Here is a 13018-nt window from a genome sequence, read left to right as displayed (position 1 = left end):
GCGTATGGAAAATTTTCCATACCTTTTATCAGCTTAGTCGCCCTCCTCTGCACTCCCTCGAGTACCGCCATGTCCTTCTTGAGGTACGGCGACCAGTATTGAACACAGTACTCCAGGTGCGGGCGCACCATTGCGCGATACAGCGGCATGATGACTTCCTTCGTCCGGGTTGTGATACCCTTTTTGATGATGCCCAGCATTCTGTTTGCTTTCTTTGAGGCTGTCGCACATTGCGCCGATGGTTTCAGTGATGAGTCGACCATCACCCCCAAGTCCCTTTCCAGGTTATTCACCCCTAGCAGTGTTCCCCCCATTTTGTAGTTGAACATCGGGTTCTTTTTCCCTACATGCATGACCTTGCATTTCTCCACGTTAAAACTCATTTGCCACTTTTTTGCCCAGTCTTCCAGTCTCGTTAGGTCCTTTTGTAGGTCTTCACAGTCTTCCGTGTTTCTAACCCTGCTGCAGAGTTTGGTGTCATCAGCAAATTTGATAACCTCACATTTTGTCCCCGTTTCCAGATCGTTAATAAATATATTGAATAGTAGAGGTCCCAGCACTGACCCCTGCGGAACTCCGCTCGTGACCCATTGCCAATCTGAGTATTGGCCCTTGACTCCAACCCTCTGTTTCCTGCCCGCTAGCCAGTGTTTGATCCATCGGTAGATATCCCCTTGCACCCCGTGGTTCCACAGTTTTTTAAGTAGCCGTTCATGTGGTACCTTGTCGAAGGTTTTTTGGAAGTCAAGGTAAATGATGTCTATGGATTCACCCTTATCCATCTGACTGTTTATTCCCTCAAAGAAGTACAGCAAGTTCGTGAGGCATGACCTTCCCTTGCAGAAGCCATGCTGGCTCGCCTTCAGTTGTCCATTGTTTTCTATGTGTTCGCAGATTGTGTCCTTTACCCTTGCTTCCAGCATCTTTCCAGGAACCGAGGTCAAGCTCACAGGCCTGTAGTTTCCCGGGTCACCCCTTGATCCCTTCTTAAAGATGGGCGTGACATTTGCTATTTTCCAGTCCTCTGGGATCTCCCCAGTTTTTAGGGAGAGGTTACATATTTGGCGAAGTGTCTCTGCTATTTCGTTTCTCAGTTCTTTTAGTACCCTTGGGTGGATGCTGTCCGGGCCTGGTGATTTGTCGCTCTTTAGTCTGTCTATCTGTCTGAGGACATCCTCTTTGCTTACCTCTAGTTGTACCAGCCTTTCGTCGTGCTCTCCGTTTATAATCACCTCGGGTTCTGGGATATTGGATGTGTCCTCTCTGGTGAAGACTGACGAGAAGAATTTGTTTAACCTTTCAGCTATCTCTTTTTCCTCCTTTATCGCTCCTTTCCTGTCTCCGTCGTCCAGTGGTCCCACTTCCTCTCTGGCTGGTTGTTTCCCTTTCACATACCTGAAGAAGGGTTTGAAGTTTCTTGCTTCTCCTGCCAGTCTTTCCTCATATTCTCTCTTTGCCTTCCTGACCTCTCGATGACATTCTTTCTGGTGTCTTTTGTGCTCTTCCTGGTTTTCCTTTGTTGGATCCTTTTTCCATTTCTTGAAGGATGATTTCTTGTCACTTATCGCCTTTTTAACTGCAGATGTTATCCATGCTGGGTTTCTAGTTCGATTTTTTTTGCACCCTTTCCTAAACCTTGGGACGCACAGGTCTTGTGCCTCGAGCACTGTGCCTTTAAGCAGTGTCCAGGCTTCCTTTACGGTCTTCACCTTCCCTGAGTTGCTGTTGAGCTTTTTTCCTACCATTTTCCTCATGTCCTTGTAGTTTCCCTTTCTGAAGTTGAGTGCTGTCGTTTTGGTTCTTTTCACCTTTGATGTTCCCATGTTTAATTTGTACTGGATCATGTTGTGATCACTGTTCCCTAATGGTGCTATTACCACCACTTCCTTTGCGGGTCCTTCTAGCCCGTTGAGGATTAGGTCTAGCGTGGCATCCCCTCGCGTTGGTTCCATGACCAGTTGCTCCATGAAACAGTCCCTTATCGCCTCTAGGAATTTAGTTTCTCTCGTGCAATTTGAGTGCCCAATGTCCCAGTCTATTCCCGGATAGTTGAAATCCCCCATAACCACCACCCTTCCACTTTTGCACTCCTGCCTCAGTTCGGCCTCCAGTTCCAGGTCGTTTGCTTCTGACTGTCCTGGTGGGCGATAGTACAATCCCAATTTGATGTCAGCTCCTTCCCCTCCTGTCAGCTTAACCCATAGTGACTCCAGACTGTCCGCCCTTATTGTTGTTTCTGTTCTGGATGAAGGAATGGAGTCCTTTATATACAGTGCTATTCCTCCCACCTTTTTGTGTGCTCTGTCCTTCCTGTAGAGTTTATACCCTGGAAGGGCCACATCCCATTTGTTGTCCTCTGTCCACCATGTCTCTGTGATTCCTATTATGTCTATGTCCTTATTTCCGGCTATAACTTCTAGCTCCCCCATTTTAGTCCTTAGGCTCCTAGCATTTGTATATAGGCAATTTAAGTCCCAGTTTGCTACCTTTTCTTTTGGATCTACTCTTGATTTGTTGCTCCTGCTGGTCTCCTCACGTGTTGCCTCCTGTGGTGTGTCTATCCCGTCCTCTGCCCGCTTTTTTGTTCTTTGATAGCCTTCTGGGTCCTGCTGTTTCCTCCTTGTCTTACTCTTTATTTCTAGTTGCCTCTCGGGTCCCTGTGCTGCATCTTTGGGTTTATGTCCATAAAGTGTCCATTTTGTCTCTAGTCCACTATCGCCATTTTCTGTTTCAGTATCCTTGCTTGATACTGTGGTCCGATGTGTCGAGGTCAGATCGACTATCGGCTTTCCCCTTGTTATCAGTTTAAATTCATGTCTATGCAGGTCTGGATGTTACGTGCCAGCATCCTCGTCCCAGCCGTGCTCAAATGCAGTCCGTCTCTCCTATAGAGCTTGTTTTTCCCCAGAAAGGTTGACCAGTTCCGTACAAAGAGGAAACCCTCCTCGTCACACCATCGCCTCAGCCATCCATTTGTTGCTTGCAGCTCGGTCTGCCTCTTCGCATCTGCTCTTGGTACTGGCAGGATCTCTGAAAAGGCTATCTTCCCTGTTCTCAGCTTCAGCTTCCTCCCCAGGATCTTAAACTGCTCGGTCAGTGTAGTCATGTTGAAATTCCTTCTGCTGACGTCATTTGTTCCGACGTGGATTATCACTGCTGTGTCCTCTGTCTCAGTTCCCTCCATGATACTCTCGATTCTGTCGGAGATGTCCTTTGTCCTCGTCCCTGGGAGACATGTCACTAGGCAATCCGCTCTGCCTCCTGCTATGTGACTGTCCACCTCTCTCAGGATTGAATCTCCCACCACGATAGCAGATTTTCCTCTCCTCAGCTTCCTCCTGGGTCTCAGGTCTGTGTCGATGATTGGATCCTCCAATCCTTCCTTCTCCTGGTTGATTCCTCCGCAAGGTTCCTCTCCCTCGGCTCCTGGTGGGTCCTGGTGGGTCCTGGTGGCTCCTGGCGGGTCCTGTCCTCCATCCGTTTGTTCCCTTCTGAAGAGCGGGTGATCCTGTATTTCTACCATCTTGCAGGCCTCCTCAATGAATCTTTCGAGCTCTCTGACCTGTTCGTGGATGTGGTTATCTCTGCTGGTGTCCTCGGTTGGTTCAAATTCCCTTGGTTCCTCTATGGAGCGGAGTCCCTCTAGCTCCTGTACTTTGACCTGTAGTCTCCCGATCTCCTTCTTTAGGCTAGCCAGTTCCTGACATCGACTGCATATGTAGGCCTGCCTCCCGGAAGGGAGGTAGTCATACATGTGACAGTCAATGCAGTATACTGGAAAGCTTCGCTTGCCTTCTGCTGCCTCCATAATTCCTTCCATGTGATCTAAAGTTGGTGAGCTGGAGTGTGCCCGACGTGTAGCTAGATGGAGAAGTAGAGAGAGAAGAAAAAAAGTGAGTATAGAAGAAAGTGAGTATAGAAGAAAGGATAGATAATTTTTTTTTTTTTTATATTTTTTGAATTTAATTTGGAAGATTGAAGGTTGAAAATTGAAGTTACTGCTGAGTAGCCTGGCTCCTGGCTCCTTCTCTCGGCTTCTTCGCAAAGGCGCGCGCCGAATGGCCGCGTGCCATTGGCCCCTCCCCTTTTAAGGGGGAGTTTCGGTGGCTGATGTCAGGGGTGGGCGGAGCTAACTCTCGCCGATCCCCTTAGTCTCCTGCCTCTTCTCTCCCCTTCTCAGCTTCGGTTTGCCTTCCTTCCTTCTGCTTTTGTCCTAAATCCTCTGTCTCTCTCCTCTGCTTTCTTCTGCTTGCCTTCTTGTCTTGCAATGTGCTCCGGAGATTGGCCCCTCCCCTTTTAAGGGGGAGTTTCGGTGGCTGATGTCAGAGGTGGGCGGAGCTAACTCTCGCCGATCCCCTTAGTCTCCTGCCTCTTCTCTCCCCTTCTCAGTTTCAGTTTGCCTTCCTTCCTTCTGCTTTTGTCCTAAATCCTCTGTCTCTCTCCTCTGCTTTCTCCTGCTTGCCTTCTTGTCTTGTACTATTGGTATTGCTCTGGCCTGGTAATTAATTTTCCTCACTTTCGTTTGTCGGTTCATCTTCCTGTTCTACATCTGTAGCTAGTTTATCTTTTCGCTGGCCTGCTACAAAAACAGTGTTTTGTTTTTCAATAAACTGACTACATGGATTATAGGGTGAATGATAGGGTGAATGTTGCACTGGTGCAGATGACAGAATCTGTGAGGAGACAGCATTAACCTGTCCCTGTGAGGCACATTTTGACTTTAAATACTTTAATTCTGCCTTGGCCTTTTCTAATTGTTCATTTAAAGTTAAAAAGGAATTTGTAGCTTGAACAATTTGGGTTCTTAGCATGGATATATTAATTTGTGCCTCATCTAAGTCTTTGGACAGCTGATGGCACTGAGTGTTCAAGTCAGTGTTTTCTTGTCTTAGGCTAATAACTCCCCTTAATATTCCTTGAATAAAAAGGCATTTTCTTTTACTTGTTTTCTTTCTAAACTCCTGAAAATGAGAAACCATTTGTTTCTGAATATCGTGCCATGTGTGTTCTGGAAAATTACCCTCATATGGACCCCCTTTCTTGTCAAAATATTTGTGTACAATATCTGTGAGTTTTTGAAAATCAAAAGGGTTCATATTTGAGGCTGCAGAAGTCTGCCTTGGTTCGTGGGCCTTGCTCCTATATTTATATGGCCTTCTAAATGTCCCTGTCTGTGTGTAGCCTTTGAGATTGAAATGCTCCCACTGATGAAGGAGGGAGACTTTAGTTAATAGGTAGAAAATCAAGGTAAAGCGTGTTAGGCAAGAGTCATTGGCATAAATAATACACTTATGCCCACACTTTCCCACACTGGTTACTACCTGAAATTTACAGGCAGAAATTTAGCAGGAAAAAATATAAGAAGTCTGTTAGAAGAGCAGAGGTGTCAGCTGCCAGTTCCAGTCCAGTGTGCACTGGGCCTTTCACCAGGGCAGAGACTGACAAGAAATAGAATTAAAAGCACAAGGTAAAAAAGTAAAAGTTATTAGTACAGATGTGGCGTGTCTTAATTGAGTGACTGTTTTAATTTTGGACCATGCTTTTCTTCAGAGCAGCTCAAATATTCTTACATGCAACACCCTAGCAAGCTTATAATAGCAAATCATACAATGCAAACTGGCACAGGTAACACTACAAAGACTTTTGATAGTAAAATCTCACCAAATATAAAACCCAAAATATTACTGAAACTTTTCACAAGTGTGTCATCCAGAAGGTCTTTTGATTTCTATCTCACTCTGTCTATCAATCAAAAATACAAAGTCTCTTGAGAAGTAAAATCTCACCAAGTACCCCACAATATTACTGGAACTTTTCACCAGTGTGTCATCCAGTCTAAAGTACAATCAATCTAAGGGTTTTCCAAGGTCTTTTGATTTCTATCTCACTCTGTCTATACATAATCCTATTGCACAGTGCATACAAGGAAAAAAAAATTGAATTCTGCTTACCCAAATGAAATCATCAGGAAGGACCGAGAGAAGCCCCCAAAATGTAAGGTTTGTTAGTGGCCCCCACAATGTATGGTTGGTGGGGTCACTTGAGAGGCGCCTTTACACACGCCAGGTCCCAGGTTCAGTTTCCTCACTGAAGATTCACCAGGAAGTAGAATCAAAGAGGCACAGCCAGAGGTGATTGCATAAAGAATATATTATAGAAATAGTCTTACAGAAAAGCAATATTCATAAGCATTACAATTAAGCATTACAATTAATGAGAGAGCAACGCAGTTTCCCTGCCTTACAGAGTTCAGAGGAAAAGAGAGACATAGAAGCCTGAAGTTCCAGGGAAAGGCAGAGAGAGAGAAAAGGGGGATGGGGTGATGGTCCAAGCTTCGTGTTCCATAGATAAAGAGAAGGATAGACAGAGAAAGAGAGAGCTCGAGCTGCAGATGTGTTGCAGAAAGGAGGCTTTTATAGCTTGGAATCTTATTCTGTGTATAGAAACTATTGTATGTCCCAGTATCTTTCTGTTTCGAATTTGTAAACTGTTTGAAACAATGGTTAATTTAATTGATAAGGAGGGTGTGATACTTGCAGGCATGGTAGATGGGATTAGTCTCTGGCTTCTTTGTCCCATTCAAGCAGCCTATCTTCTTGATAAACAATCCAGTCTGGCTGAATGATTAATGTATGTGAATTCTGTGCAGGAGCACATAATTCTGCATCCAGAGTCAGATAATTTCCCATAGGCCTTTGCTGACAGTTATGCCAACTGAAAATGCTGTTTGCTAGCAATAGCTATGTTGACAGATGGCTGGTTAACAGTTAAGCTCCCTCCTCTAAACATCATTTTTAGACCCTAAAGTTACAATTTCTCTCAAATATCAAGACAAAAATCTTTAGCAATGGCTTATAATAAACAGAAGAACCTGGAAACACCTGCAAAATCAACAGGAAAAGTTAAAAGATTGAAAGAAGATCCACAGACTTCAAATGAGATTCCTCTGCCAATGGATGCTTTGGATATAATAGAGGTAATGGAAGGAATTAGAAACATCAATTTAAATATAATTGAGATGAGGAAGGAGATGAATCTTATGAATAATAAATTGGTCTCCATCCTAACGATGTTTCTGAGCTTCCTCCCCACCATTTCCCTCATAGCAACATAGTTCCCTTTCTTGAAGTTGAGCGCAGTTGTTGCGGTTCTCCTTACTATGGGTGTCCACATTAGAAAGGGGGACACCCATAGTAAGGAGAACCGCAACAACTGCGCTCAACTTCAAGAAAGGGAACTATGTTGCTATGAGGGAAATGGTGGGGAGGAAGCTCAGAAACATCTTTAGGATGGAGACTGTGGAAAGCGCCTGGACCCTATTTAGGGACACCCTGCAGGAAGCACAAAAAACGTACGTCCCCAGTTTCAGGAAAGGCTGCAAAAACAAGCGGTCAAAGGACCCGATTTGGATCTCAGCAGAAGTAAAGAAGGCAATAAATGACAAAAAAGTATCCTTCCGGAGATGGAAAAAGGATCCAACGGAGGAAAATCACCAAGCGCACAGGAAATGCCAAAAAGAATGCCACCGAGAGGTTAGAAAAGCAAAAGGGAAATACGAGGAGGGGCTGGCCAGGGAAGCAAGAAACTTCAAGGCATTCTTCAGTTACGTAAAGGGGAAACGACCAGCGAGAGAGGAGGTGGGGCCGTTGGACGATGGAGATAGGAAGGGAGTGATTAAGGAGAATAAAGAGATAGCTGAGAGCTCATGCGTGGGGAACAGGCTGAAAAATTGGAGCACATAGAGGTAAGGAAGATGTCCTCAAACAGATAGACAGGTTAAAATGCGGCAAATCACCGGGTCCGGACGGGATCCACCCAAGGGTTCTGAAGGAACTAAGACAAGAAATAGCGGGCACAATCCAACATGTTTGTAACCTATCCTTGAAAACTGGAGAGGTACCAGAGGACTGGAAATTGGCGAATGTCACACCTATCTTCAAGAAGGGATCGAGGGGTGACCCCGGGAACTACAGGCCGGTGAGCCTGACTTCAATTATAGGGAAGATGGTGGAAGCTATGATAAAGGACGGCATCTGCGAGCACATTGAGAGAAATGGCCTACTGAGAACAAGCCAGCACGGATTCTGTAAGGGAAGGTCGTGCCTAACGAACCTTCTGTACTTCTTTGAGGGAATAAGCAGTCAGGTGGACAATGGAGAATCCATCGACATCATTTACCTCGATTTTCAAAAGGCTTTTGATAAGGTACCACATGAAAGGCTGCTTAGGAAACTGTGGAACCACGGGGTGGGAGGGGATGTGCACAGATGGATCGAGCACTGGTTGTCGGGTAGACTGCAGAGAGTCGGAGTAAAGGGCCAATATTCTGACTGGCGGGGAGTCACGAGCGGTGTGCCACAAGGATCGGTGCTGGGGCCGTTACTCTTCAACATATTTATCAATGACCTGGAAAAGGAGGCAAAGTGCGAGGTTATAAAATTTGCAGACGATACCAAACTGTGCGGCAAAGTTAGCTCCAGGGAGGAGTGTGAGGACCTGCAAAGGGACATAGACAAGCTGGAAGACTGGGCAAACAAATGGCAAATGCGCTTTAATGTGGAAAAATGCAAGGTTATGCATATAGGGAAAAAGAACCCGTTGTTCAACTACAAATTGGGGGGGGCATTGTTGGGAGAAAGCAATCTTGAGAGAGACTTGGGTGTGCTGGTGGATGCATCACTGAAGCCATCTGCACAGTGCGCAGCGGCCTCAAAAAAAGCCAACAGGATGCTGGGCATCATAAAGAGGGGCATAACTACAAGGACGCGGGAAGTCATCATGCCACTGTATCGAGCGATGGTGCGTCCGCATCTGGAATACTGCGTTCAATATTGGTCGCCGTACCTCAAGAAAGACATGGAGGTACTTGAGAGAGTCCAAAGGAGAGCAACAAAACTGGTAAGAGGGCTGGAACACTACCCATATGCTGAGAGGTTGGATAGGCTGGGGCTCTTCTCTCTGGAAAAAAGGCGGCTCAGGGGTGATATGATAGAGACCTTCAAAATCATGAGGGGCATAGAGAGGGTGGATAGGGACAGATTCTTCAGGCTGAAGGGGACAACAGGTACGAGGGGGCATTCGGAGAAACTGAAGGGAGATAGGATCAAAACGAATGCAAGGAAGTTTTTTTTCACCCAGAGGGTCGTGGACACTTGGAATGCGCTACCGGAGGAAGTGATCAAGCAGAGTACGGTACAGGGATTCAAACAGAGACTGGATGGATTCCTGAGGGATAAGGGGATCGTGGGATACTGAGAAAGCTAACCAGAAAATATATGCAGAAACCCAACCTGGTCGTGCAGGAAGACCGGAGCGCTAGGACTTTGATAGGAAGATAGGACTCAATTAGGAAACCAAGGAGGCATGGGGGCCCCTTCTGGTGATTTAGACAGGTCGTGAACTGTTTGGGCCGCCGCGGGAGCGGACTGCTGGGCAGGATGGACCTATGGTCTGACCCGGCGGAGGCACTGCTTATGTTCTTATGTTCTTATGGATATAGTAAGTAATAGAATGGATAAAATTGAAAATAGAATGGAAAAGATTGAACAAATACAACAGAATCATAAAGAAGATCACAATATAATAAAAGAAATGAAGGGGAAAATGATAGATATGGAGAATAGATCTAGAAGACAGAATTTAGGAATTTTTGATTTAAAAGAAGGAGCTGAGGGGGAAAACATATTAGCCTTCTTGGAGGAAGCAATACCAAAAATTCTATCTATTAAATTTAAAATGCCATTACAGATAGAGAGAGCGCATAGAATTGGAGGAAAAAAATCTCAAAATCAAGAAAGACCTAAACCAGTAATACTAAGATTACTAAGATTCCAGCAGGTTCTTGAAATTTTAAAAGCAGCAAAAGAAACAAAAAATCCAGCCTACATAGATTCTAAACTGATATTTGTCCCAGATCTTGCCAAAGAGACTGTCCAGTTAAGGAAACAATTTTTACAATTGAAACAACTGTTAAGGGATATTGGAGCCAAATATGGATTGTACTATCCTGCTTTGATGAGAATTAAATATAAAGATAAAAGCTCATCAATTTGAAGAGCCAGAAAAACTCAAAGAATTCCTTTCATCTCAAGAAACACCCATGAGTTAGACAATTTTTAATAGGGAAGAAAACTATTTCAGATAGATCTCGTTTATCACCTTGATCTGGAAAACTATGAGAAATATAAATATAAATAAACATTAAAATATTAATTTTGTTTGATATTAAAATGGTTGCCACAACTGATTCCTAACTGAAATGGAACTAATGGAACAGTTTTAATTTACAACAGAGCAGTGGCGTACCTAGGGTATGTGGCACCCGGGGCCCATCATTTTTTGACACCCCCCCCATGTAAAAAAATATTTTTTGTAATGACCATGAAACGGAATAAATGGTAAGAATAGAAACAGGCAGTGAAAATTTTCTTATATTCCAAACATAACATAACATAAATTATGTCTGAATTGTCATGACATCAGAAGTACACATGGAGTAGTTACAGGTGATGCTTGGGACAGTTCTGATTGTGTTAGTTCGGTTTTATGTGTTTTTTTGAATAGAAGGGTTTTTATTTCTTTTTGAAGGTTTTGCAGTCTGTGGTCGATGTCAATTGGTTGTAGAGTTGGGGGTCGAGTGTTGCAGCTCGATGGCTAGGAGGTTGTCGAACAGTTTTTTTCTTTTGACGTTTTTGGTTGGAGGGTGTGTGAATGGTGCACAAGTTCTCCTATGTCTGTTTGAAGTGGATTGAATTATTTAGCTGAAGAAATTAGTTACCCCCTCATTCCACACACATTAATTCTCTTCCATTTTTGTTCCCATTATAAAAAACACTGATAAGTTCCCAGAAAAAAAATACATTAAAATAAGAAGTGAAAACAAAGGCCCCTACATAACATAAGAATAGCCTAACTGGGTCAGACCAATGGTCCATCATGCCCAGTAACCCATTTTCATGGAAGCCAATCCAGGTCACTAGTACCTGGTCAAAACCCAAAGAGTAGCAACATTCCATGCTACCGATCCAGGGCAAGCAGACACTTACCCCATGTCTTAATAACAGATTATGGACTTTTCCTCCAGGAATTTGTCCAAATCTTTCTTAAAACCAGCTACACTATCTGCTTTTACCATAACTTCTGGCCACTTCATTTTTAAGTTTAGATCTTTTCTTTCAAACAGAGACCTTGCTAGATGTCAAATACAGCACAAGGTAACTTCACATGGACTTAGCTGTGCAGGAAATGTGAATCTCCTCATACACCCACCATATAGTGCAAAAATGTGCAAAGGTCTGTTTTTTTCTTTCGATCACTACATAGCCTAATGCCACACAAGCAGCGCTGTTATAAACATATTCTGTAGGTCAATGCTAAGGATAACAAAGTTTACTTCCTTGGACCAGAAGGAGATACTGATAAACCACTGGAAGAGATCCCAAAACAACACCCAAAGACCCACTCAGTGTGTGAACCAGTTGAGTGGAGTGGACTAACTGGGGGGTGGAAATGGGCCCGGAGTTTGTTCAGCAGAATTTCCCAGACCACCTCTTCCTCTCAACACATTGACACGCTGCCACTACCACCACTAGGAACACCTCACTGGGTAGGCCAGCTATGCTATAAACTTTATAAAACACATTATTATATTTTCTTATAAAGCACATATTTTAACTGAACTCTCTGACATCCTCAGCCTTTCCATTCACAAAAATAGAAGGAAGAAAAGTTCCCATTTCCTGCTGTCTCATGTCCCCGGCCTATACAATATTTTTTTTCTGCAGACCCTTCAAAAGTCTGACCAAATCCTCGTTTCACTTGCATTATAAAGTACTGAGGATGCCATCTCTCCCCAATCCCAGGTCCTAAAGTCTAAGACAGTAGCGCAAACTAATGCTGCCAGATTCAGGAAAAAAAATTTCGATTCGATTCAGCCTATTGAATTGGTTTTTCAATTCGATTTTCCTGCCCAGTTGGGTGATTTTTTTCAAGGTTCAAGGTTCAAGGTTTATTAACATTTGATTTATCGCTAAATCTGATTACAAAGCGATGTACAAAATAAAACATAAAATATCAAGATACAAAATTAAAACTCAATAATATAAGTTTAAGACGGGACAGACTTGAGGTGGAGGGGAGGAAAGGGAAAAGATTACATCTATCTTAGTTAGGAAAACAAATAGGGCAAAAAACATAAGGGAAGGGTTAGATAAAAGTTTAAAATGTTAAGAAAAGCTAGGAATTAAAAGCGTCTTTAAAAAGGTATGTTTTCAAAGATTTTTTAAAAGAATGTAAATCTCTTTCGATTGTAATAAATTGTGGGAGAGAATTCCACCATTGTGGGCCCATAACAGAGAACATATCCGATCTTCTTGTTCCTATTGTTTTCAGAGAGGGTATGGCTAATAAATTTTGGGAAGATGATCTTAAAGAGCGAGTTGGGTTGTAAGGGATTAACATTCTTGAAATAAATTGGGGCTCATTGTAAGTTAAAGTTTTAAATATTAGTAGCAATACTTTATATAAAATACGGTGGCTTATAGGAAGCCAATGAGCATCGATCAATAAAGGTGTAACGTGATCAAATTTCTTAGCACTGTAAATCAATTTAATAGCAGTATTTTGTATAATTTGAAGACGTCGTTTTTCTTTTTGAGTGATGTTAATTAATAAAGAATTACAGTAATCGATCTTTGTTATAACTAAAGAATGGATGAGAATGTTACGAGATTTAGGTTCCAAGAATTTAGTGATCGATCGTATTAGTCGCAATTTATAGAAACAGGATTTGACTATGTTATTGATATGTTCATGGAAAATCAGTTTATCGTCGATTATAACTCCCAAAATTTTTAGATTGTGTACAATTTCTATGGGATTATTGTTTAGAATAAATGGGGATTTGAGAGTTAGGTTATTTTTCCAATTAAAGATCATAATTTTTGTTTTCTTAATATTTAACGCCAATTTATTCATATTTAGCCAATTATGTACTAGATCTAGCTTTTTATTTATAGAC

General features: G+C 42.9%; 1 protein-coding gene across 1 annotated transcript in view; it reads left to right on the top strand.

Annotated features, from left to right (window-relative positions):
* Positions 1-13018, top strand: part of LOC117368857 (carcinoembryonic antigen-related cell adhesion molecule 1-like) — a 193112-nt gene that overhangs the window by 14270 nt on the left and 165824 nt on the right. The window lies entirely within an intron of this gene.

This window comes from Geotrypetes seraphini, chromosome 11 (genome assembly GCF_902459505.1).
Source record: "Geotrypetes seraphini chromosome 11, aGeoSer1.1, whole genome shotgun sequence".
Classification (NCBI taxonomy): domain Eukaryota; kingdom Metazoa; phylum Chordata; class Amphibia; order Gymnophiona; family Dermophiidae; genus Geotrypetes; species Geotrypetes seraphini.
This window is presented reverse-complemented; position numbering and strand designations above follow the sequence as displayed.